Source organism: Alligator sinensis, unplaced genomic scaffold (assembly GCF_000455745.1).
Source record: "Alligator sinensis unplaced genomic scaffold, ASM45574v1 scaffold7_1, whole genome shotgun sequence".
NCBI classification, from domain to species: domain Eukaryota; kingdom Metazoa; phylum Chordata; order Crocodylia; family Alligatoridae; genus Alligator; species Alligator sinensis.
Window position 1 is genome coordinate 1,819,674 of NW_005841843.1, and position 25,353 is coordinate 1,845,026.

The window sequence follows — 25,353 nt, forward strand, 5'->3', positions numbered from 1 at the left end:
GGGCCCCCCAGCCAGTGGGGGAGGGGGCTGGGAGAGTGGGTGGGGGTTAGGGGGCTCATGGCACAGCCCCCCACATGGTGTGAGCAAGTGGGAGACAGCAGGGATTGCCCCCACCACCTGGAAGCAGCCCGTGAGTGGGGGCTTTTTTTTGTTTTTTGTTTTTTTAAAAAAAAAAACTGGGAGCTGGGGCAGGGGAAGAAGCCATGGGGAGGGCTCCAAGAATGGGCAGGGATGGGGGGTGCTGGGGGGCCAGGGGCAGCAGGCAGGGGATGGGGCCTGGCAGGGGTCCCCCCATTGTTCCCTCTCCCAGCCCCCCAGCCCCCACCCCCTACGTAGCAGCATAGAGTCTGGGTCCAGCTCACTGCTGCAGCCAGCAGGGACCGCCCAAATTGCCAAAAGCTCTGAATCTTTTCTGAATCAATTTGGAGAGCTTTGAATCGATTCAGATCTTTTAATTAGCCCCCTGATTTGATTTAGATTTGGAGATTCAGCCACTGAATCGGGCTGACTCTCCTCCAATATTTCAAATCAGCACCCGAAGCTTTGCACAGCCTTACCAGCTACATTTGCAAAGTAGCTTTCACACAATAAGACCAGCTATAAAGTTTGACCTCAAAAATATGTACTAATTGGTTGGTATCAAGCTTCAATTTGCAATGTCTCTTCTACAGATGGGAGCCATATCAGCTGACAGGGTTCTTGGATCTAACATGCAATCCCACAGTTGCACCTCCTGCCATGCATGTGTGTCATGGCAGGAGGCATATTTGTGTGAATCATGCACTAGATCCAATTATTCCTCTACATGCTAGGGAAAAAGGTGACAGAAAACTATTATTTTTAAATAGTAACATATTTTTAAAAATTCAAAACAAAAACGGTATTATGGATAAAAAGTAAAAGGTTTTAGGTGAAGTTTTAATCTCTCAAGTTCAACTAAAAATGAAATATATCATTTGATTAAACCAGGAATGCAACAATATGAAAGGAGGATTTTATAATATATATTGTGTAGACTAAAATTTCAGTTTAAAATTCAGCCAGCTCAAATTATATCCATGGTTTCCCCCCCCCAGCCCAAGTTCTGAGGCCCCTGGCACATGTTATTTTTCTGGTGTGATTAAGGTGTTAATTGTATCAGAAACAGCAACTAGCCACACATTCCAATAATTTATGGCACCAGAATATAATGTCACAAACTAGTCACAAAAATGTTGCTTGAAAAAAAAAAAAAAAAAAAATCTTTGGGGCTTGTTCACATAGTGCCATATCTTGAGTGTGCGGCATGCTCCGCAAGGACCAGGCTTGAACCCCAGAACAGTCTTAGTCAGCAGCCCTGCCAGATGATGGCTGTTCAAGTGGTCCAGGGCTCAAACTCCAGGTCTGTCCTAATAAGATCATCATCAGCTGGCAGGGGCTGCCCAGGACTTGATCCCAGAGATGATGACTCCTAGTTCACAGGAGATAGGGGCAGCCCCATGGCATAAAACCTGTGGCTGTCTCAATTAGCTGATGATCATTCAGCAGGGACTGCCCCAGGGATCCAGTCCTGGGGTGGTCCCTGCCAATTGATGGGAGATTGGGATGGTCCTGGGGCTAGAACCTGGAGGTCCATGATCTGATGATCGGTTAGCCGCAGGGCAATCCCTTCTACCCAACTGCAGATCATGGCTGGAGTTCTGAGGCAGTCATGGGACAGTACTGATCTGCCAATGATTGACTGATAATTGGTTGCCTCTGAGGACTACTGAAAGGCTTGAATGGCCCTATGGGTCCCTGGAGACAGACAAAGATCAGCTGATTGTCACTCAACCTGCTGGTACAGAAGAAACCTGGAATCATGATCCTGGGCTCCCCTGAACCAGCAATATGGTATGTTTGAGGTCTCATCCTGGATCCCACAATTGTGCATCCTGCCATACATGTGTAGCATGGCAGGAAGCACAATAGTTGGGACCATGCATCATATCCCATCATGCCTTTAATTACATGTGCGCCAAAGGCCTGGGAATCAGAGCTTGTGGGTTCCTTTGCCTGGTTCTGCTATGAAGGTGCTGAGCTTGGTTAGATCTCTTAATGTTTGTGCCCATTTGCTTATTAAGGAAATGGATATAACTATTCATGTTACAAGGAGGGTGTTTCGGAGATTTAATGTGCAAGATTCATTTTCCCCTGATACATGTAACTAGTTTTTATTATTATTTTTTTTTTAATTACTACATACACTGTACCTTTCACATTTTGTGAATTAATACCCCTATCCATGAGACTGCACATCCTGAATATTATTAAAGATCTTTACCTGACCAGACAGTGATCTGTGAGCTTTATTTTAACATTGTAATTTTTTTACCACAGCTCCCTTAATGAACTAGTATCTATAAAAGTTTACCTCTTTATTACAAATGAACCAGGCCCAATAGGTGACAGTCTAAAGGGCAAATCTCCAAGACCACCTTAGTATTTTTTGATATGGATGAATGTATAGCCACTACTTTAAGATATTTTTCAGCAAGCCTCCATAGTCCAAGCAATGTTAAAGAGGAGGAATATATTGCAGTATATTTTTCCATAAAATAGACCATTATTTTGCTCACATTATCCCTTAATTATGATTCTCATGTAAGCTCAAGTTAGTTTATTTACACTCCACCTCTTCTTTACAACCCAAAGACATTGAATACTAAACTGATGTACACACTGAAAAGTAATCAAGACGACTGCAATGCAAGTCACTTACCTTGGAAGAGCATGCTAAAGCAAATACAAGGAACTGAACCCTTTTTATATTTACATGTATTGGTATTCTCTCAGACTTTAGATGCTGAACTCCTCTTCCCTTATCCAGAGATCAATACTTCATGAACCAATCTGTTGCATGGATTTCTTTTCCATCAGATTCAAGAATAAGCTCAGATGAGGCATAACATTTTAGACCAAGGGAGTTACCCAGAGTATTTAGTGGGAGGATAAAGCCACATTTTCTTTAGTAATTAGTTTGATTTGCAAGGGATATTATTTCCAGAGGGTGAAAAAATATACTCTAGCAAGCCATCCTCCCTTTTCATTCAGGAAGTAGAGAGTTTTAGTATATGTTAGATAAGAGTTTAAGGAAGAAGGCAGGGTAGAGATGTACCCTACAGACTGATTAAATCAGAGATACCTAAGCTTTTGTGGGCCAGCATTCACTTCATTAGATGCTATGAAAGAACATACACAGAACAAGCTATCAAACAGAGACAGTGATTTCAACACGAAGGACAGAGGGAAGAAAAGAAAGAGGAGAAAGGGAGGGGCACTGCTGAGAGATGCAAACAAGTAATAAACCTATAGGAACAAAGGTTCATGTGGCAAGTGGAAACTCCCTGGCTAACTACAGTGCTAGTCTCCTCACCTGCCTCTGGACACGCCACCTGCCTTTTTCGTCTGCCATGCCTTGGTGACACAATTCAGGTGTTAATTAGGCAGGAGGCTGCCCTTCAAATGCCCTGGTCTTTTGGAACTACGTATGCAACTCCAACCATCTCTATACCACATCCCAAGCCTCACAGATGCTCCTAATAGCTGGGCTCTGCTACAGCCCGAGGCCAGGCTCAATTAATTCCAGTGTTAGGCCTCTCGCTCTCTGCACTCTCATACTGCCCCTCCTTTTCCCAGGGCCATACTCACCCTGCCCTCACCTGAAGTGTTCTGGGGCTTGTTTCCCTGCACTCTCCGGCCAGCAAGCACACAGCCGAGTGAGCGCTGGGTAGTTTGCAGAACACTGGAGTGACTCTGCCTTTAGTCCCTCACTGGGTTGCTCACCCAGCTGCTCTGAATTAGGGGCCCCTGATTTGCCCCATTGTTTACCCATGGCACTTCCTCAGCTGCTCCACCCAATCAGCCTCTGGCCCACCTATGGCCTCAGGTGCCTGAAGGCTTACCTGGACCTAACCCGGCCCCCATGTTAGCAGGGCCTACCCTCAAGCCCCCTGCTCACCAGGACCCACTTTGCACTCTTTCCTCCCAGGGCCTCATCTCAGGCCCCCTGTTCATAGGGCTTCACTACTCACCCCTCTCAGCATTCACATGTTGCAACTGTATCCAGCCCCCAACTCTAGCCTTGCTCCTTAAACTCTGACCCCTCATTCTCACTGGGCTCCTTCCCCCACACAGTCAGGGCTCCTAGCCTCTGGGCACCTTGCCTCTTTGCTAGGCTCCATATTCCTTGCTAGGCTCTTCAGGCCTCCCAACTGCCACTCTGGTGCAGGCTCTCAGGTGCTCCAGTGCACCCTGCTCAACACCTCCACTGAGGCCCATACTCTGCCCCCTACACTGGGGCTTGGGGTCATACACACACCCCACAGGCTCAAGTGGCCACAGCCATGCCTGGCCCCACTCTCCAGCAACTTGTATCCAACAAAGGCTCAGGTGGCCACAGCCATGCCTGGCCTCAAACTACCTCCAATGTTAATCAACCCACCTGAAGGTGGTGGCTGGGGCTTAGGCACCCTTATTTGCCTTCCACCAGGGTGGTAACTGGCCTGGCATTTCTGGGGGACTGTTGTACCACAAACAGCCCCACCAGACCACCCATCCCCAGAAGGGTGCAGTTTTAGGTCTTGCCCAGGACCAAGAGCCTCCTAACCATCCCCATCAGCTCTTGTCCTTACCTCCTGGTGTTACCGAAGCAACAGCTCAGTCAGATGTTGTTTCCTTGGTGCTAGGCAGCAGAGTGCTGCCTTTAGCTCTGCTGGCCTGAATCTTAAAATGGCCACTCATCAGAGCTGGGCTGCACCTGCTGGTTGCCTCTTCAGGCTCTTAAAGTGGCAGACACCAGAGGCTCTGCCACACACCTTCCTCCCTTAGAATAGTTCCTGGGGGAGGTTCCCCCTGCTGCTCTGCCAAAACAGGCTCCCCTCAGAGCCTGTGAAAGCCCTTGAGTGGCGAGCATCCCCAAAGATTCTCCACCACAGTTCACAAAAAACAAACAAAGTCATGGAATAACAATCTATTGTCTCTGTTTAGACCAGATTTAACTCAATCCAGTCTGTGGGTGATTTGTTGTTCTGCAATTTTATATTCAAGTTAGCTTTTAAAGTTTTGCATGTGTTCTTTCATAGTATCTGATAAAGTGAGCTCTGACTCATGAAAGATTATTCATCTCTGATTTAATTAGCATACAAGGTGTATCTCTATCCTGCCTTCTGCCTGACTTCAAACTAACTACCTCTCTCTGCTTGTAGGGTGCCTATACATGAGCAGGGAGGCTGCACTGATGTGCTGGAATTCCAGCGTGTTGGAGCAGACTAAGCATGGCAATTACTGTGCTCCAGCAGCCTCCTGCATCTCATGTATCAGCATCCCTGCACTTCAAAATGGTGGTGGGGGCACTTTATCTAAAGTTAATTTGTAAAGTTTTAGATAAAGCACCCCCACTGCAATTTTGAAGCACAGGGACACTGATACAAGAAATGCTCCAGGCACTTTAATTGGAGAGGCTCTTGGAGCCATCCTAATTAAAGCACCCTCTTGCCCTCCCCTCACCAAGAGCATGCGTATAAATGCCCATACAATTTAAGGGATACATATATCAGCAGTGTAACCAGAGGGAGCCAATAAGGGCACCTGCCACCAGAGATGGAGAAGAGGAGGACAAAAAAAAGCCACTGCTACTAGCAACCATGTGTTTGCATTCGCTATCACAGTTGCAACCAGAAGTCAGGCACCTGGCTACATTCCTACACTGATGACATGCATGTGCAGGACTTATTCAGAAGGGCTTAGTTTATCATACTGCATAAAGGCAAAGATTCTCTTAAAACTAGTGATTTGGGGGTTATCTATTTTTTGGAACCAAGCAAAAACCTGGTTTATCAAAAAAAAACCATTGGTCACCCACCCCCTGAAAACCAGGCCTCTTAAAAATAGCTCAAGTGGGCACCCAACATTTTTAATCACTTTTGAAAATCTTGGCAGCATCTTCTGAAAACACAAAGTATGTTGGGCCAGAGGTTCATCTGGTATAAAGTGACAAAGGAAGTGGGGTTATGCTGTTTTGTACCTCTGGAATGTATCCCAGAGCAGTGGTTAAAAACCCAACAGGTAGTGAATCGCACTGTTTTACAAAGTAGCTTTTTTAAAAAAAATGTGTGCTAATAGAAATTCATTGATGGAAGCTAGAAAAATTCACACATATAATCTATTGTTAATGTTATGCATCATATCAGATGACATTGCGGATACTATTTGCTGAGTAGTAATAGCAGTGGTCTTCACTGGCATAAACTTATTTCTCAGGTTCTACCCTCTCTCACACAGCACAGTGCTCTAAACACGAGGCCATAGCTTAGGCATTATCTAGCTTTTCTTTTGAAGCTGACTCCCTATGTAGACAAAAACAAAGATACAAAGAAACACGAGGAAAGAAAAAGATAGAAGGTGTGCATCTTATTGAAATGGATGCTGCTTTGGAAAGGAGCAGGTCCTAGTCTAACTTCTCACTCAGTGCTGCATCAGATATGCTGGCACATGTGGTTTGCAGTGCCACAAGCCTCTTTGTGGCACTGCAAAACACATGCAACAAATGTTGAAATGTGCCCTGCAGTACAAATTTGCAGCAAGGGGCCAAATTTGCTACTGGGATTTCCTGGTAGCAAAAAAACAAAAAACAAAAAAAACACACATACAACAAACAAAACAACAAAACCCCCCCGAAAAAAAGTGGTGTAGTGCATGCCCACCAGGCATGTACCAGCACACATGGAGGCTGGCCTTTGTGCTGCTAGACTTATGCCACTGTTGTTCCAGGCCACAGGCAAGATTGCTAGGGCCAGCACTGTTACTAGCCACAGCCTCCCATTCTCCCTGGCTGAAAAGTTGGGAGGCGCTGGGCAATGGCAGTTTGAACATTGCAGGATATCCTGCAATGAGGGGCACGTGCAAGGACGTGCACTGTGGCAATTTGTGCTGCTGCAAGTGTATACCCCAGCGTGTCCAAAGCCAGCCAGTGGGTGCATCTACACATGCTACTGGTGTGACACAAACTCTGGTGCAATTTGGGTCAGAGTTTATTGCTCCTGGATGCAGCATTTACACACATTCTGGGGACTACAGCATGTTAAGCCAGAATGATGCAGGGGGCTGGGGGGTCAGCCTGCCAGCCCAGAGATGCTCTGCCCTGGCTCAACATGCTTCAGAGGGGCTGGCTAGGGCACAAGGGTTTTATAGTGTGGGGCTAGGCAGCAGGCAGCCCCCACGCTAGCACTATCCTGCCCCAGTCACCATCTACACAGGCATTGCAGCAAAGTAAGTAACTCCACAATAGGATAGTACTTGTATTGAGCAGTACTATCCTACAGCAGAGTTAATTAGTTTACTCTGACTTAATAGGGGTGCATGTGTAAACAGTGACACTTTACTGCTGAACTAATTAGTCAGCTCCCCAGTAAAGTGCATGTGTAGATGCCCCCAGTTTGCAGTGTTAGCTTTAAATGTCCCATGGTTCTTTTTCAAGAGAGCTATACCCTTCAGTCTTCATAGTGCCTCTAGTCACCCAAAGGCTATTTCTAGTTTCCTAGTCCATTTGAAATATATAGACTTTTTGAATATGTTTTCCTCAGCCAAGTTTTGGGTTTTCTTGAAATCCCAAGAGACTGACAAAACCATTCAAGTGAACCTGTATATTTTAGAAAGCAGGGGTGTTTAAGAGGTTTTGCATCTAAATCATGCAAAATTCAAACTTTAATTATGAAACAATTGAAGCTTGGCAGTTTTTTGTGTTTCACTCTAACCTTCAGGATTGGTTCGAATCCAGACGGCAAAGCAAAATTTAGAAAAAATGCAATCCAACATGTGGCGAAAGACTACAGCAAAGTGAATGTTCCCATATACCTGGCAATGAAAAACTTAGATTGGCCACATTCCACTTATTTGTTAGAAAAGAAACCATGAAGTGGGAAGTGATTAAATTATAAGAAACGATAAGAAACCAGATGCTACAAGTGGGCAGAAACAGAAGGTAATATAGGATGAGGTAGGGAAGCAGGAACTATTGGGCAACTGTTTTTCTATTTTGAGCTTTACTTGCTCTTGATGTGTGATTTTAGGAACTTTAATAAAACTTCTTCCTCTTACCCTCCAGGTAAAGTTAAAAAGAACACACACACACACACACACACACACACACACACACACACACACACACACACAGGAAGTTAAAATATGATTTCCTCTTTAAAGTCTAGGTGACTTTACAAATATACATTGGCTACATGGATTGAAATCATAAGGGTGTTTATGAAAGAGTGCAGAAGAAATATATGTTTATCATAAGAAAAAATATAAATGAACTGACAGAAAACATTATCAAAATATGCAAATAGAATTTGCCACTGTAACTATATTTTGTAGAATTTGCCAAGAACAAAGTGTTCTTGGTCTAAATCCTGGTTCCAATGACATTAATGACCTTTGCAAATGACTTTGATGGGACCAGGCTTTTACATCCAGTCTTTTATACAGCAGCTTCCTTGTCAAAGAGTCATAATATGATCTTAATTTGAAAACTTATGTTAAGTATCTGTACTGGAATAAATTTAAATTATTCTGATTTTCTATTGTTTTGATTAGTTCCTACCCTAATATGTGATTTATAAGACTGTTGAGGATGATCCCTGTTACCTTAGCAATATATTTTTTCTTTCCCATATCAGAGCATTACAAAAACATGCAATTTCAATATTAAAATCTATATAGGAATGGTATAGGTAATAGTAAGAGGAGTAGGGTTTTCATTTAATTGCTGTCTACCCGTCTATATACATCTATTGTTGTTTCCCTTTAATTTATGTTTTGTAGTACATGATAATATTATGATGTTGGGTCAGCAGTATGAGCCAGCAAAATATTAAGAGGCAGTAGTGTAAAAAATTCCACTCATTTTTGAAAAATTCCTCTTGAGTTTAGGTGTTACAATTGTTGCACAGATGGTACATTAACCATATCAAAGAGGGCTGTCAGGTCCCCGTAATTTGTGACACAACATCATGAGTGCAAGATGAATGGAAGCCTAAACTCCACATTTCCCAGTCTTTTAGGGATTAATTCAAGTCTTTATTGATCTACTGATGCCTCTTGGAAAATTCTCTCTATTAAGAGAGAGTTCTACATCTGTTTTATACTTATGTTATCTGTATTTTCATTTTTCATTACTTATTGGCAGTTCTATGAAAATTAATCTTTTCCCCTTCTTCTTGAAGAGTTTATAACAGCTCTTCCTGTTTCCCACCTGACGTCATAAGCTTGGTTTGTAAAATCATAATTCATAGCTATGGATATATGAGAAATTATAGGGCTTTGGAAAACAAAGCACAGCAGTGTGGCAAAGTTTTTCCTGTGCCTTTCTTCAACATATTTTATGACTAACTATACACATACTAAAAATGATTAGGGTGATTTGTTTTACTCTGTTTTATTTTAGTAATAAATAAAGATACTGTGTGGTGTCAGATGAGAAAACATACTTTGTCATGCGGTTAAAAAACTTGCAAAGTGAAATAGTCTACGTTTTTACATAGTAAATTTAATTTATCTATATTTTTCTCCTGTGTATCTACTTTTAGGTTCACATCTTGAAATAGGTCTGAGTCATGCAAGTGAACAAGATAGTAACTGTAGACTTAAAAATGTGATCCTACTTGGGACATAATGTATTGAGTTTTTGTAGAGTTATATGGATGAAGACCGGTTTACTGGGTTCATCTGACTGTCAGAAAATTGTTCAGTGTTAAGTGATGGGACCTAGCCCATCGCCATTGCTGCTACTCTAGTACTAATAGCAATCCTGAAACTGACTACTACTTTTTTTTCCCCTCCAAAAAGTATTTCCTTCCTTTTTTGCCTTATATTCCGATCTGTCACAGTAGTAAAAGAAAAGGGGAAGGGACTTTTGAATTTGTCTTTTCCTTACACAGAAGATTTGGAATTGACTTCTCTAGGTTTATTTTATGACCTACACTAGGATCTGCGAGTTTCAGGACAGGATACTGTGGTTTTATTACCATTTACATCAGGGCTGTCCAACTGGTGGCCTAAGGGCAAGGGCATTAACCTGCAGCCAAATTTGATCTGTGTCAAATTTAAGCTAAGCTCCTCCATTTTTAGTATGTAACAGGACGAGTCCATGTCATAGCTGTTCTATAAGGAAAAAAAGAGAAAGGCCAGACTTGTCTGCAGCATGACTAGACAGAGCATGGATTTTGTCTATTCTGTTTCGTTAGACCTGGCAAAGCTGGGAAATAATATCTATTAAAGGCTCTCAAACCATGGAGTTCTTAAAACCACAAGCTCAGAAAGACCCTCTGTTAGCCCACGCTTCACACTCAAAGGCCATTACTACCAAATAGTATAGTTTGAAAGAGAACATCATGAATATCCAGTGTACATATTGAAATGATGTTTCATACAGTCATGAGATAAAATAAAATAGCAATTTATGCATGAGCTCACAATTATGCACAATGCTTATTTTTATCCAAAGATATCAAAGATGTTTTCATATCTGAGCCCTTTTTCCCTTTTATTCAAATTGGCTTTAGCAGAACAGAATGATTATGAAGCCCATTAATCTTCATTTTTCACATTGAGATTCATTTTATAGGACTGGAAGCTGCAGAAATGGAATCATCCACCTCTTCGTCCGCCACTAGGATATTTGAATGCAATGCAGAAAGAAAATTAAACACAAGAGATGAGACCGCAAGTCTAATAACTCAGTAATTTCTAAATAAATAGACTTAGATTGATTGAAAAGAAAAAATCTGTTTTTCCCAATAACATAGGATGGTAATATTCGTCTAAAAATGCCTCAGATTGATATGGATTTTCTAAAGCCTCTCACTTATTACTCCAACCCGTTATTTAAGTGTATGCAATGGTACCAATTCCCCACTGTCTTATGCCTTCTCTAACTGTGGTTACACTTAATTGTAAAAGTGAGAATAAAACTTTGTATAAAAGAAAAGATAGGGAAGGGAAGGTCAAAAGGTCATCTAGTCCAAATTCCACCCCTCTGCTCAAGGCATTTTTATAAATAATCCTGGACAAATATTTGCCTAACCTACACTTAAACGTGGAAATATCTGTCCAAGATACATGATGATCAGGGATCTGGGCCACTGTATTTAATGGCGTTTGTTTTATTAACTCAGTTAAATCATTAACTTGAATAAGATATTAAGGCAAAACAAGACCACCATGGGTGGGATGGGTTCATATATCCATCCAGCAATTTTAAAACATCACAACATGTTTAGAGGGACATTTGCAGTCTTCTCTACATGGTGGGTTTGAATTCCCATCTAAGCAAGCAAGACAGGAATCTTAATAACGCTAAAATGTAAAAAGTCATCAGAGAAAAAAATGGTGACTTTTTCTGCTTGCAAAAGCCTTGTATTATGAAGCCTGGATATAGCAGAGTGAAAATTAGTGGTGTCTCTTGGCAGGTGGTTGCCTAAATACCTTCTCAGAACTTAATCTGTATGGATTCATAACCCTTTTAAATTTTCTTTTGAAATTTTGAATTGGTCTTCCAATTCTCACAGGCTAAACAGTTAAATCTCTTAATTTTCATGTGATTTCATGGCAAAGCCTTTGGAAACAAAGTTTAATCAAATTTTGGTGTAAAAACAGACCCCAGAGTTGCTTAAAGTTTGTCTCAGGCTCACTTAGGACTGTTTATTTTGATGATGATCCTTTTCTGAATGTCTGGCTATTAAGGAACTCTTAAAACAAACAAACAACACCCCCCCCCCCTGCAAAACAACCCTTCACCCCAAGGAATTGCATAGTTTTGTGTGGATTCACTGAGAACTTATCATACATTTCTAGTCATGTCTAATCTGTTGGTAATTACTGGGTATGCTCAACAGGAACTTTCTGTCTGTAACTTCAATTATTAGAGTATTAATATACTTAACCCATCAGGGTACCCAGGAGTCCTTTAGATATGTCATCAGCTTTTAAAATCATTGACACTACTATTGGATCCAGCAGAGGTGGATGGGAATCATGCTTGAGTGCTTCTGTTTCTTGCTTTCTAAGAGATCCCAGAGGATGGTGTTGGGTAATTGCTCATCCACTTGGAGAGCACGCTCTGATTATAAAATAAATAAATGAATAAAAGTGAAAAAAGAAATTACACCATTTGCTAAGAAATAGATCAAATGTTGCCCCCCAACTGTTCAGCATCATTGTCTCAGCATGAAAGTGAACCCAAACCTCTGATCCTAACCATGCATACATGAGCGAGGGAATAAATGGAGCTTTATAAATGTGCTATAGACAACTTCTCTTTCTTTCATCTCTGTGCCTGCTAGGTAAGAAAGGATCTTCCTGTCTGTAAATCCCTTTCTGTTGTTTGCCTGGTGGAGAAATTAAGTCTGCTTTTTCCTAACAGGCATACACTGTTAGGAAGAGGGACATCTTTTGTTGTTATCTCCCAGGCCAAGGAACACAAATTCAACTATTTGCTTTGTGAGAAAGATGCAGATGCCTGGTTATAAAGATTTTGTTCACAGTTTTATTTATTTGACAGACTTTACAACCAGTATGGGTTGAGCTCTGTGAATGCTTATAATAAAACACCAGCAGGAGAAAGACAGCTTAGAGTCACAACCTGTTCCATGTGCCATGATGTAAAAAGATAAATGAGTTTGCTATTTGTGGCTTGGAAGGATAGAATTGAAAATGAAAGGCTTTCATAAGTTTTGTTGTCTGCCCCCTTGTGTTCTTCTTATGTTTCCATAGTCTCATGCTGCATCCCTTCCCCTGCTACCAAGTTTATTTTTGAAAATGCTTAGACAAACAATTTGCCTGCTCAGAAACCTGATATACTAAGGAAGTGCTGGTCCAGAAAGTATCCAACATTCACTTACCTAGACTCTTCATCCTGCAATTAGATAGCAGAGGCAACCTCCTAAAACTGCAGTGAGTCTCCACTTAGGCCTTGGGATCTGCCCACTCATATTTTCTTGCAGTATTACAAAATTTTAATTTTTCATCTAATGCTGTCCCACCAAATACTTGAATGCTACTGAAAAACTAAAATGCTTAGTCCTTCTGTTCACTCAGCTATTATATAATTAGATAGTACTGAATGTGATAACTGCAGAAGTAAGAAGTACATTTCTAAGGGCTAGGTGGAAACAATAAATACAGTACCACCTAGATAGCTCTGATTTTATGGCACATCTTTGCTGTGTTGTTATATTTATTCCTCTAATATGAAAGTGCAACATGACAATAATGTAATTTGGAAATGTATGGACACAAAACTTTAAGTTTTGGAACTGTGGGAAGTAGCTCTTCAACAAACTTTGTGTCAAACCTTTCTATTTGATAAAATCTCTTCTACCATAAATAAAATAATTGTTTATCAACTGGTACACATATAACTATCCCTGGCCCCAACACTATTCCCCAAAAAGTCCTATCTCAAATGTGTTACTATAATTCAGAAGGACAGAAGACCCAAAGTCTGTAAAGTCCTCTAGTCATCTCACCATTGCAATTCCATTTCCTATGGAAGCCCTCAGTTATAATAGGTGGTAATACAAAAACCCTAAAATGTCTGTAACGAAAAACACACCCAGCTTCCTGAAATATTTTGGTTTTTTTTACCTCAGTATACACAAACAATTGAATAGTGTTGAGTGGTGAACAACCCTAATTCTCTTTAGAAGACCCAGTTTGTAGGGGTACAGCTACTGTAAACACAAGTTACATGTGTGAAGGAAGTACTACTGTTATAAGTAAAAATCTCTCTGCTTTTCTTAAGTTATCATAAAAATGTCATGGATTTTTGTGATGTTTCTTTGCTAATGACCATGGAAACATGTCAAAATGCGAGTGTACAAAATGCAAGTGTACAAAATGCAAGAGCCTTGAATAGGTAAGTGTGAAATTCCACCAATACCTTCAGGTGATTTCCTAAAAAGTGAAATATGTGCTCTGTTAATTAAAAAGAGAATAAAGAAGAGTCTGCCAATGATTAACAATATATCTAAATGTGACTCAGTAGGAGCATCAAGACTTTCTACTGACCTGTAAGATAATACTGCGTTCGATTTTGGGCGCCACACTTCAAGAGAGATGTGGATAACCTGGGGAGGGTCCAGAGAAGGGCCACTCGTATGGTTAAGGGCTTGCAGGCCAAGCCCTATGAGGAGAGACTGGGGCACCTGGACCTTTTCAGCCTCTGCAAGAGAAGGTTGAGAGGCGACCTTGTGGCTGCCTATAAATTCATCATGGGGGCACAGAAGGGAATTGGTGAAGTTTTATTCACCAAGGCACCCCCAGGGGTTACAAGAAATAATGGTCATAAGCTAGCAGAGAGCAGATTTAGACTAGACATTAGGAAGAACTTCTTCACAGTTAGAGTGGCCAAGGTCTGGAACGGGCTCCCAAGGGAGGTGGTGCTCTCCCCTACCCTGGGGGTCTTCAAGAGGAGGTTAGATAGGCATCTGGCTGGGGTCATCTGAACCCAGTACTCTTTCCTGCCTATGCAGGGGGTTGGACTCGATGATCTATTGAGGTCCCTTCCGACCCTAGCATCTATGAATCTATGAATAGTGCTTTTGTGTATGTAAGTGGAAGAAGAAAATGCATTTCTGCCTTACACTGAAAAGTTATCTCAGTTGAAAAGACAACAGAAACAGCAATGGATTCATTTCAAATTATAATGATTCCTGTATTTGCTGTCCTTTTGAAGGCTTAACTCCAGTTGACTTCATTATATATAGAATATCTGATGCATCTGATTCTAACAGTTAGGAAAGATAAAGGAAAAATTTCCAAGAGCTGCCTGTAGATTTTGCTATATGACTTTTCGTGTCATTCACCTCAGGTGACCAACTAAGCCCCATATACTATTTGCCCTATTTATCCATGAGTATTGATAATGGTTAGATTTTGTGTTGATTCCACCAAATGCAAAAATCAAATCCCCAGTGAAAGATCAAACCCACAGTATTTTGTTCAAAATGGAGCTTTAAACTTAAAGTTATCCAAGTTTCTAATACTATGCCTAGAGAATGGAGTTTTCAGTCATACATTGTCTTTTCCTTTTTGTTATGGGATAAAGCCTGTAATGGCTTATTAAATTTAGTTTTATTGTTTGACTGTACACATGTTCCATCCTATCATGTATGCTATTTATGTAGGTTATCTTTCTGACTTTAAGAAAATAGTATGCACTGCATTTTACATGAAAAAAAAACAATTCACACAGTATATGGACTCATTTTTGAAGTAAGGAGGCCATAGTAGCAATCCATAGTAATTAAAAGTGCTCTGAAATATAATCTGTGGCTTAAAACAAAAGACTATATATATAGATATATATATATATAGCACTACTCATCCATATGGGTGCTCATGATACTTCAAAGTGTGACTTTGAGCAGGTCAAAAGTGACTACATGGCAATAAGGTGGCAGGCTCTATAGATAGTAGGGAGAGCAGTTGATGTGAAATATATAGCAGAGGCAACCTGAAACTGTGCAGTGAGTCTCCACTTCAAATATATATATTACTTGATTTGCATGCAGGAAATAATGCCTATAACTGGAAATAAGTTTTAAAATTAGTTTTCTTATTTATAGTAGGCAGTTTAGCCAATGCTAAAATAATGCTAATTTAGGAATAGCTGAACAAAACACCCTGTGAATTGTTAACATCAGGAAGATAAACCACACAAAATATTTCAAGTGGAGGATCATAATAAGCTTCTCTGAAATTTTATGCAAAATAATTTTTTGTGTGTGAACTATGCTAAATGAGAGAGATAGATTTTGCTTTATTTTTGCCTTTATCATCATTATTCTGCATTTAAAAAATACAGGTCCTGTATAAAATTTTATGGCCATCATGCAGTGGTTGGTCTAATTACATATTAATCTATAGTGAATCTGCTCTAGATAGAAGTATTTTTTGATTCACCCCAAAGCACTTTTTACAATATTCCACTATAACCAAACTAGTGCTATGCAGTTACACAAATATAACTATGAATGATAGAATTTTTATGTGCCCATATAATGAGTTCCTTAGAATATATTACTGCAGTCCTCATTTATTTCATCTTGAAATACCAAACTATTATTACCTATATTAAATCCAATCATGTAACAATTCTAAAGCATTATAAGCATTCAATGATGTGAAGTCAAGTGCTTATAAAACTGGCCTCTTAAGTATAGTACAAAGAAAACAACACCCTAAGAGTTATTTCTGATAGAGGACAGGGTATTAAAATGCTGCTAGATGATATCCCAGCTTGGGTTTAAAGAATTAATGAAGAACAAATGTTCTAACTGACATGTAAGCATGAAATTCTCTCTGTGGGTTGACCTTCATTCTTCTGCAGTTAGTTAATGAGGATTTTCTTTGTTATCTTTCTTGCTGAAGAACCTCAGGGCCTTGTATCATTATTGAATGAACACAATGTCACCTCAGCTGGCAGAAATGTTTTGTCTTTTGTCAGGAAAAGAAGTTTCCTTGTGTCAGGTGGTGAAAGCACAACATAGCAATAGGCAATTGAGACCAGACGTTTCAATCCAGCTAACTTAGCCCAGAGGAGATGTTTAACCTGCTGCAGTTGTTCTGATCAGAATATTTAAGCTTGCTTGTTACACAACTCTTGGATCTACTTCTGGAGTTTGGAATGGCTGTCATAAATTAATGATAAACCAAAGCAATTTATCTTGAGATCTCACCATATTCCCTTTTTAGCAGTTAATTATCATTTCTTGGCTGAACAGTATGTATTTTGAAAATAAGCACTTAGCAGCAGCTGTTTTTATTCAAAGTGGTAAGTGAATTGTTCCTACCCATGCTTCTTAAGGGGTGGGGGAGGGATATCTGCTCAGAAACTTGAGCTGCAGTTTTGTGTGATTTTGTGAAAGGAGTTACTGGAAATGAGAATTCCATCTAATACTTGTTAGTTGTGCTGCCCCACAATATTTGTAGCATTCTCATCATTGCTAATGGTGGATATGTCATCATACCCTAGAGCTAAGGGGAAGAGTAACTCCTCTGTTGAAGAGGAAAGGATTTCTTTAGGTCATATCTTTCATTGGACCAACTTCATAAAATATGTAGTTGGTCCAATAAAATCTATCACTCAAAAAACCCCAACCTTGGCTATCACACAATTCCTGGACCATCATAGCTACAAAAATCACTCTAACAGTACCATAATATGGGATATTCAGTTGAACATATGATCAAATGAGTTTTTCTTGTTGGGGGTTTGTTTGGTTTTTTTACTATTATTATTTAGTATTACAAAGGGCATTTGTAAATTTTGGAGGAGGGAGGGAATTGTTTGTTTGATTAGATTGTTGATAGATTGTTTGTCGAATGCTTTGTTCACTCTTCTGTTGTATATAAGACTTCTTGCATAGCACCCTAGTTATGGAGATACAGAAAAATATCAGGCCTGGCTGTCCAGTGAAGTAGTCTTGATGGTGATGCGTAAGGGTGAAGACATTTCACGTCTTTTCTGAAAAAATACAAACACTTATCTACATGTCATGGGAAAAGAAAAATGCAGCTCTTTGCATGGTTAGCTAAGTAGGAAAGGATACCAACTCTACAGCTATATAGAACTTCCTGCAAGTTCAGATCCCCTATAAGCATTTAAGAGTGGCAGCTTAAAGGGAGGTAAGATCTCTCTCTCTCTTGCATGTGCTCTCTCTCTCTCTCTCTATATATATATATATTATATGTACTGTGTATACAACACACATGGAAGTGACATAAAGCTATAGTGCACATATGACTACTACTCTCTTGGCTGATATCCCAAGGATTGAACCAGGCCCCTGGAACTGAAAGCTTTTGTCTCTACAGCTTGAACTAGAAAGCCAAACTCTCTAGGAAAGGGACTATCAGATTTGAATGCTCTAAAGCAGGGGTGGGAAAATGGTGGATCTGGTTAGCAGCTAGACTCCATTTCCCTGCAGTCCCTGCCAGCATCATTGTGGCCGGTTTCAATGGAGATCCCAGGAATGGCACGGCCATGACAGCGTAATTTCCAAGGAGATTAGCCCCAGCAGCACTGGCAGGGCTTGCAGCTTGGTAGGGAGCTCCTCCAGGGCTACAATCTTGCATCAGTGACAGAGTGATTTGGAGCCAGGGCAGAGGTGTGATCTGCTGCCCGCATGTCCCTGCCCAGGGCATGCCGGCAGTGGATCGTGCTTCTGCCCTGGCTCTGGACCATGCTGTCACCATTGCAAGATCCTGGCTGTGGAGCAACATGGGGGCCCGGCCATGTACCCTGCCAGTGCTGCTGGGTCCGGTCTCTATGGAAACCCTAGCCCTGCACTGTCATGGCCCCACTGCTCCTAGGGTCTCCATGGAAACTGGCCACAGTGACACAACCAGGGGCTGCTAGGAAATGGACTCTGCAGTGGGCCAAATCCGGCCCATGGTCTGGACTTTGCCCACCCCGCTCTAAAGATTGGTGCACAGGGATGCAACATTCACTGACTAGTCACCCTTTGTTGGCAGTGAAACTAATCAGAAAGCAGAAACCAATGAATAAAGTAAGTTTTGATATCTTTGCTTCCTAATTTATCTGATTCTGTGCGTGTGTTGTTGTTAGTACATTTTAGATTCAGATTCCCTAATTGAATCAGTGCTTACAAAGTTTGCTTTTGGGTCAGATACAGAACTGAATACAACTTTTTTTCCTGAGATATGTCTGAAATTAAGTGAGAATGGATGAATTAGCAAGACTTCATTATTCAAGAGAAAACATATAATCTTATGAGTTTAGCTGTTTCTGTGATATCAGGCATGTCCAAATGAACATGCATGTATGGTTTGTGGTGCTGTGGACCCATGTGTGATGCAGAAAACCACATGCACCACACAAGCAGGCATTTGCTGCACTCCTAATTTGCAGTGTGGTGGGGTTATTTTTGCACCAGAAGATCGTAGTGTGAAAAAAGCCATGCCAGAAAAATGTGGCACAGCACACATGGTGGCAGCGTGCATCTCCTGAAACTGGAGTCTGGCCAGCCAGAGCCATGCTCTGACTATCAGTCAGGGTCTGCACTCCTGTATCACTGCTGCTGCAGTCTTGGGAAGCCCCCAGAACCTCAGGTAAGGTTGCTCCCCTACAACATCCAGAGCGCTTTTTCCCATGATTCCCACATACGGGGGTGTGTGCTGGGGCAAAAAACAGTGGCACAAATTTTTGCCACTTTTTTCCCCATGGGAACTGCACCCCGCTTCTTGTGGGGACATGACCATCCTGTCCATTTGGAGTCAAGATCCTGCAAAATTATAATTGCTGACAGACTTGAATGTGTGCTCTCACTTAATCTGAAATGTGGGGGGATTGGAGGGGTTTGTGGGTGGGTGTAGGGTTTGTGAGGGTGAGGTTTGGGGGGTATGGGGCTTGTATGGGGGTTTGGGGTTTGTGGCTGGGTATGTGGGTGAGGGGTTTGTGGGGGTGGCTTGAGGGGTGGACTGTGGGTGGATTTGTGGGTGGATTGTTGGGGGGACTGTGGATGTGGGGGGCCTGCTCAGGAGGGGTGCATCTGCCCCACAGGGCCACATCTCTTCCCTCCCCATACTCCACAGCAGCAGCAGCCACTGAGCACTCAGAGCCTGCTGCTATCAGAGCCTGGCACGGCGCAGCAAGCTGCGTTGGATGCAGCACCGCCTGTACCACTCATCATGGGCCTGGTACAGGGCCCTGTGCCTTTGGGCAGGACCAGGCTGCTTGGACTGTCACCTAGGGGCTTGGCACTGTTTGCAGGTGCTGTGCATCCCATTGGGCTGGGTCCTGCCTCCACGGAGGTGTCCTGGGGCATGTGGAGGCAGAACCCTGCCCAGCATGATGTGTAGTCCCTGCAAGTAGTTCTGGGCCTGTGGGTGATAGCCTGAGTGACCTGGTGCTTCCTTAAGGTACATGGCTCTGCACTGCGCCAGGCCAGGCTGGGCCTGCGCGTTTTGGCAGAGGCATCGCTGGGTGTCAGGAGGCCATGGCTGTGCCATACTGCCTTGCACCATGGGAGGGGAGAGGGCTGAGCTCTCTAATGCCAGCTGCTGCTTTGCGGGGGCTATGTGGCAGGCTCTATGGATGGTGGGGAGAGCATTTGATGTGATATAACTTCACTTCTGTGAGGCTTTTGACACAGTCTCCAATGTCATTGTTGGAAGTACTATAAGATGAATACATAAGTGGTTAGATCATCATACTCAGTGGATAGTCATCAATGGCTCAATGTCTAGTTGGGAGGAGGTATCAGCTGGGGAACCCCAGTGTTCTGCCTTAGGTTTCATATTGTTCAACATCTTCATTAATGATGTGGATGATGGGATTGAATGCAGGTTAAGCAAATTTGCAGATGACACCAAGCTGGATAGAATAACAGACGCCCTTGAGGGTAGAGCTAGGATCCAGAATTACCTGAATGGACTGAAAAAATGGTGTATAATCAATCAAATGAGATTCATCAAGGACAAGGGCAAAGTCATGAACTTGGGATGGAGTAGTTGTATGTACAAATACAGCCAGGCTAGGCTGCAGTATTTCATAGTAGGAGTAGGGGGTGGTTACAGTAGACCATAAACTGAAAATAAGCCAACAGCGTGTTCTTGTTCCAAAAGCAAACAAACAAACCACAAAAGTAGTTTATTGGGCTGTTTTAAAATAAGTGTCACTAGGGAAAAGATTCTTCCATTTTATTCAGCACTGGTGAGACCTCATCTGGAGTAGTGTACCAAGTTTTGGGCTGCACACTTCAAGAAAGATGTGGACAGACTGGAAAGAGTCCAGCACAGAGCTACAAAAATGATTAGGGGCCTGGGAAGCATAACTTATGAAGAAAGGCTGAAAGACTGAGGTGGGGATTTGATAAGTCTTCAAATATCTTAAGGTTGATTACAGAGAGAATGAAGATGGGCTTTCCTCTATGACCACAGGGAGTAGGACTAGGAGCAATGCACTGCTGCAGCAAGGGAAATTTAGGTTTTAAATTTTGGAGAATTTCCTGAGTATAAAGGTGGTCAACCTTTGGAACAGGCTACCTAGGAACATTATGGAATCCCCATCCCTAGAAGTTTTCAAGAGGAGGTTGGACAGACATTTGGCTGGGGTGGTCTTGTCAGGGATGCTTTTCCCTTGAACAGCGGGCCGGACTACATGACCTTGTGAGGTCCCTTCCAGCCCTACTTCCCTATGACCCTATGATACATTCAGAAGATTTGTTATGCTGTGATTTTTCAGATCACCCATCTTTTATTGAGGCAAGAACTACTGCCATCTCAAACTGCTTCCAGCATTGCATAAATCTATGATCATGAATATAATCAGGTATTTATATATAATGCAAATGAAAAGCATCTGTGCATTTTTGCTATTCCAGCCATCCTGCAAATTCTTGATACTGTAAACTGCAATGAATCTTTGAGCCGACAGGCACATATGTTTTGTTAGTCATTAAAATAATGCTGTATTAAATACTTCTCAAAAGTAAGTCAAGTACAACTGTGTTAGCTTCTGGTTATTAGGACACATATGTCTAATATACATTCATTTCAGAGTCCTTTAGGGGACAGCATTGTTATTAATAGAGACAACAGACAACAGCTGAAAGAGCATATGGTTTATTAAGTCATGTTTATATTAATTATATGAAGATACTATTCAAAGGGGGTCACTGGTCTATAACTGCTTTATACCAGAGAGGCGGGTAAGAAACCTGATCATCTGATCTACTATCTTTAGCCAGAAGGAAACTGTATTTTGAGGAAACCTGGGATTGTTAAGTACATAATGTTATTATAAAGAACCAAAGAAGAGTAGTATTAGTAAAAATGCATTTGTGTTATTTTTTGCACCATGATAAAATGTATGGGGAAAGGTCCAAAAGTAACAGGGTTGCGTGGTATCAAGCACTTCCAGGCTTTGATCTATGATTGAGGTCCCTAGATGCTAACATAACACAATTAATAACAAAAAATGTAATCTCATAATTGCTACTCATAATATAAAACCAAATTCCATTTAAAACAATATCTTCGGTCTACCACACAACTCTGTAGCTTTTCCAATATACATTTATAAGGGTAGTAAATATTCCAATACCTGCTGCCACGCATATGATTTGTTGTCTGCAAAAACTGCAACAACTTTATAATAATCTTGCATCTTTAAGAGCACTTTTAATCTCAAAGCATCACAAGCTCCATAATACAAGGTTTGTTTCAGTAGTAAGTAAAGAAATGCTTGGTAGAATATTGCTGGTGTTTAGTAGGCATCATGCCACCATGAAAAGTTTAGGACCAAAAATGATGAGTACTATATGAATATAAACGAATTTAAGTAGCAGGAATTGACCACAATCTGCAGCTTGGTCAGGACACATGAGGCTCACATCCCTTCTCCTCACCTTTTGTACTCTGAACCTGTGTCCAAATTAAAGATTTAAACTCTTCTGTGCTATGTCTATTCTGTTTAAGATATGGAAAGAGTTTTATGCTTCCCGTGCCTCTGCAGAGTTTCAGTAGAAACCGAGATGATTACACTTTTGCCTTTTCTATTCCTTGACTCCTTTCCCTCGTAAATAATTAGGTACACAATACACAACTTCTGATGGGGCTGTAGAGATTTTGTTTCATATGCATAACTTACACTTCATGTCCTAAGGTTACATGAACAGAATTGTATGGTGGTTGCCATTAAAAAGCCAACTTTTAAGAATAGCTGCTATCCCACAGTTTCTGGGATACCATGCTCATTTCTTATTGCAAGTTTAGGTAAACACTGGGATCTAGTTCTTCTTTGTGTATATTTTCAGGTAAACATTGTTTTAAAAAGGGCCCAAGTAATGCCAACTCCAAGCATTCAAAAATGAGCTAGGATTAAAAAACAAACTAAATTAAAATGAGATTTTTTTTTAAGTGCTGTTTCTATTTTCCTTATTTTTTTTTAAAATCAAGATGGACTTGGACCGTGTTGAAAAGCTTCTCTTCACAAATATGAGAGTTCATGTATTTGTTCCTTTTTAAGAGGAAAGTTGAGACCGCTGATAGATTCTGACAGAATCACATGACTTTGGGGGTGGGGGACATGTTGGGTGTGGAAAACAAGAAGTGTAGCAAAATTTAATATAAAACTGTGAGGACTGCAATACTGTGGGGGCTCTTTAAGTAGCTGTTGGCCTAGATTTTCATAAAGTGTCAGTCTGCATGACTGTGAACACCTTAAATTTCTGAAGATGCTCAGCCACTGGTTTCTGAACATGAGGGACAGTGTTGGCCTGTGGATTCAGTGAACTCTTGGAATTAGGACCCATAAATTCTATTCCAGCCTTTGCTATTAGTCTGCTGGTTGACCATGAGCTGAGCATGTCACTTGGCCCCTCTGTGCCCTACTTTGTGCATCTGTAAAATGACATGATAATACTGACCACTTTTGTACATCACTTAATCTACTGAGAGGAATGTAGGAGTTAGCTCTCAGTATTTAAGAGCTCTCACTCTAGGAACCCACATTTTGAAGAACTCCAAATCAGGCACACTTCTGAAAATGTTGAAAACCAGTATTTTAAATACTCCTATGAGTCTTGTCTTGATGAGACGCAATACAAATTTAGAAACAGATGACTAAATGCTAGGCAGTTCAAGTAAAACATCTTACAAAACAAGTGTAAAAATACAGGAACAAGGAACTTGGTAAAGGGAGGTAGCAACTGCTTGCTCTTCCCTATCATTGGTTGGATAGGATGATCTTGTGAGGTCCCTTCCAGCCCCTTACAATATCTATGTTGCTGCAAGCCCAACAGGCAGTGCATCATGCCATTGCCTGTGGTCCCTTCTCCCTTTCTGCTCCTGGTACTAGTGCTCTGTCACTGGCATTGCAAAGTAAACTGGCCACAAGCATTTGACTTGAAGTAAAATGGGTGCAAAACTTAACTGCAGGTAATCCATAAGTTTGAAGTAAACTTTGGTAATTTTTCTTGAATTACCCATCACGTGCATGTAATATTTGTCCTATTAAGGTGAAAGAGCAACTTTTAACTAGCTATCCTCCTCCAAAAAGTAATTGCAACTACACTACAGTGTGGGAGAATTTGTGTCAGAGCCCAGAACTCCCTGTGCACCTCAAGAGAACTGTTAAGTAAATTCTAATTACAGGGTCAATTAGTTACAGCTGCACAAATTATCTGTGTTACACAAAGGTAACAGAAAGCAGTGAGCTCACACAGGTGTGTGTGTGTGGACATAATTGGCTTGCAAAACCTCTCTCTCAGATAATGATGCAGCAGAAGAAAAGGTCTCTTTTAGAGTCTCAAAGCCTAGCCTTACTTTGTAGGAAGTACCACCCTCTCTCTATCGTAGGCACATTTGGTACAGAAATTCTTGAGAGAGCGTGTGGAATATTGCCATTAATTTTAGTCACTTTTCAGAACAGCTGACTTTATAAAACATAATTGCTGAGATGTAAAATATAAAGATGGTGCATTTAAAAAAGTAATCACCATAAGTAATTGGAGTATTTTCCTATGTTGTTGTTGTTATTAATCATATTTATGTTTAGTGTCAAAGTTTGAGCCTCACTGTGATAGGCATTGTAAAAACAAGGAGAAATAAGCGGTCATTCGTCATACAGCACATATAGTCCACGTGGGGCAAGTGAAGGGTAAGTGAAAAGGGAGGTTATATAATACATCTCTTAGAACTGTGAGTTTTAGTTGGGAAGAAATGAACATAGCAGAAAGACAAGGGAAGGGAGGCGGGCAGGAAGAAGGAGCGGGATTTGAAGGAAAAGTGGACTGAGGGTGAGTAAGTAAGGTGTGGGAAGGTTGGAACAAAGAACTAATCAGCATCAGGCAGAGAAATTCAGTCAAAAATGTCTGAATAATTTGACCGTACTAGTTCCAAAGCCCTTTCCTTCTGTGGCTGCTGTGCTAGCTATAATTTTTTTTTCCTTAAGCCTGTCTGGTATTAAAACAGGGGTGGGGTGCTGCGCAAAAGACACAGAGAAGTTTCTGGCACACTTTTCATCTGCACCATTGCTTCTGTCCCTGCATAAGTAGTTTCCTCCACTGCTCCAAATAGCTTGAGTATTTGACTGACCTCTTCCTGAAGTCCCTTGCCCTAACAAGACAAGTATTTTGATGTGCCTTTCCAGAACGTGGCCCAAAGCCCACCAAATAGAGCTATAATCCTAGAACAAGAGGATGCCATGCTGTAAAAGTTCAGAGCCTTGGGTCTGGGGGGTTTGGGACTGAGGAAGTGATGGTTTACTACTATTCCTATGGGACTGCTGTGTCTCAATCACTGCAAAATAGT